The following is a 2,479-nucleotide window of genomic DNA, read 5'->3' as shown; positions in this document are numbered from 1 at the left end:
GGAGGAATGCTCTGGATGTCCGAGGCTGTCCTGGTTTGAAAATGAAGTGAGTTTTTTGGAGAATATATTTTCATGGGGGCACTGGCATTGCACCAGCATCAAAGCATGACAGAGGTGCAGGAGGAAATAAGATGAGATATAAAAACATATTATATATTATATAAAGATGATTATTATATTATATTATATTATATTATATTATATTATATTATATTATATTATATTATATTATATTATATTATATTATATTATATTATATTATATTATATTATATTATATTATATTATATTCAGCCAAAGCTTCACAGACACCTCGTTCCCCACAATTCCTTTGGAAAAAAAACCCCAGTTTTTAAGATGGAACAGCCCGGCTTGGAGATGTTCGGGTTGTGTTTGCAGGGAAGGAATCAATACGAAAAGGAAAAACCCCTTTTCCTAGGGAAGGACGGTTCCGCTCTCCCCTCCATCCTTTCGGGAGGAGCCGGGAGGACCCAGCGGGGCCGGTGCCACCCCTGTGGCGGGTCCCGTTGTCACTAGATGGCAGTGGAGCATCTCGGTGGGGCTCGGGGGTGTCCCAGCCTTGCAGACCCTCCGAGCCTGTCCCATCCCAGCCTGGGGCGGCTCCTGAGGGGATCCCGGCACCCCCGAGCGCTCTGGATACAGCCCGTTTTCTGGCTGAGATGTATTTGGGTGGAAAACAGACGATTTTGGCTGCTGAGGCAGGATTTGTCCTGCAGCGGGCTCGGTTCTGGGCTGACATCCCTGCCCAGTCTGGGATCTGTCGGGCGGCAGCACGGGCGGGATGCAGATCCCAAATCCTCCTCTCTATCCCTACAAATAACCCTGTCAGACTGTCGGGATCTTTAGTTTGTCACAGTGACCCCGAGAAAAGTTGGAAAGTCTCTTTTCCCAGCCCGGCAGTTGAAGAAGGAGTCAGAGCTCTTCAGTCCTCCTTCTCAAGGTTGTTTATTGTATCTTATCTATAAAATTCTTTCTCCTGCCCTGCCCAGGTCCGTCCAGCAGGACAGTTCCAGGCACTCTGCCTGCCCCCAGGGCAGTGTTATGTCTTTATACTAAAAATTACCTGTACAATATTTACAATTACTTTCCAATACCTATCACCTGTGTTAGACAGTGAGCTTCTACTCTAAACCAATCTGTAAGTGCCAGCATCACAGCAGAAGATGGAGGCCAAGAAGAAGAAGGAGAAAAGATGGACATGCCCAGATCCCTCCATCTTGCCTCCTGAACCCCCATTCTAAAAACCCAAAATCTACTTTTCCACCCCATGATAAATTCACTATCATTCTACTTAAACTGCCATGGCTTATAATTCTTCATGTAAGGCTGGTAATTGTTTTTTTCCAAGAGCTAAATCAAAGGCACAGGGGTCTGGGGCTCTGTGCCGAGGTCTCTGATTCCCCTAACAGGGTCTTCAAGCCCTCCAGGGCAGCCCAGAGGGATTTCCTGGGTTCCCACATCAGATCCTGTCAGACCCCAGCTGTCCCCTCAGAATGGGGACAGCACCAAGAGCAGGGACCCCATGTGCTCCAAGCCATAAAGGGGAGAGGCAAGACAAACCCTGGAGCTCCCATGGAATAAATCCCAGCTCTTTAACCAGGGCACAATCACACGGGAACGACCCCCCCCCAAGGCAGCTAAACTGAGTTTGCAGCAGAGCAGGGGATCCCAGCACTCCCAAACAAGGAATTCCCCAGGAAAATCAGATTAGTTCAATCGCTGCAGTGGCTGGCACGGAGATGAGCCAATCTAGAAACCAGCTCCATTAAATTACTGTAATTTCTGGGTGTGGATCAGTTCTGGATTTACAGACCTTCCAGCAGGGCACTGTCCAGAGAGGTCTGGTTTTCCTACCTCAGGACCTTCCCTCTGCCCTCCAGGACCAGCAGTCCTGGAGCTGAATCAATTCCTGCCTGGGAAAGAGACCGCAAAACCTGGAGATGGTTTCACCCCAGTGAGGTCAGGTCTGGGATGTGCAGCTGAAAGCTGAAATTCCTACTCAGAATTCACAGGGATACCTGAAAAGGGAGAAATCCACCCCAAATTCAAGACTAGCTGGGCTGGGAGGACAAAGTCCCCAGAGCCAGCAGAGCAGAGGGATGACAGCACACCTGGGCGTGAGAAAAGAGGGCGATAAATAAGCTGGAATTACCCAGGTCCTTGCTGGGCAGAGAGCATTGCTGCAGGGCTGCTGTGATAAGGGACATACCCTCCAGCCCAGTAAAACCAGTATCCCACAGTCCCTTCATCAGGCCAGACCCACAACCTGCCCAAGAAGTGCCCCCAGACCAGCTTGGGAGAGAGATTTTGGGGTTTACCTCCTCCTTTTGGACACAGGACAGACCCCAAATGAAGGGAGCAGAGAGAGGGAACAGCCCTGACACCTTCCCAGGCAGCCGGTGGGACCCACGAGGCCCTGGGACTCAGCAACCACAGCAAAGCCTAAAAAAGAGATGATA

Source organism: Melospiza melodia, chromosome 28 (genome assembly GCF_035770615.1).
Source record: "Melospiza melodia melodia isolate bMelMel2 chromosome 28, bMelMel2.pri, whole genome shotgun sequence".
NCBI classification, from domain to species: domain Eukaryota; kingdom Metazoa; phylum Chordata; class Aves; order Passeriformes; family Passerellidae; genus Melospiza; species Melospiza melodia.
The sequence above is the reverse complement of the archived record's forward strand: the minus strand, read 5'-3'. Positions refer to the sequence as shown.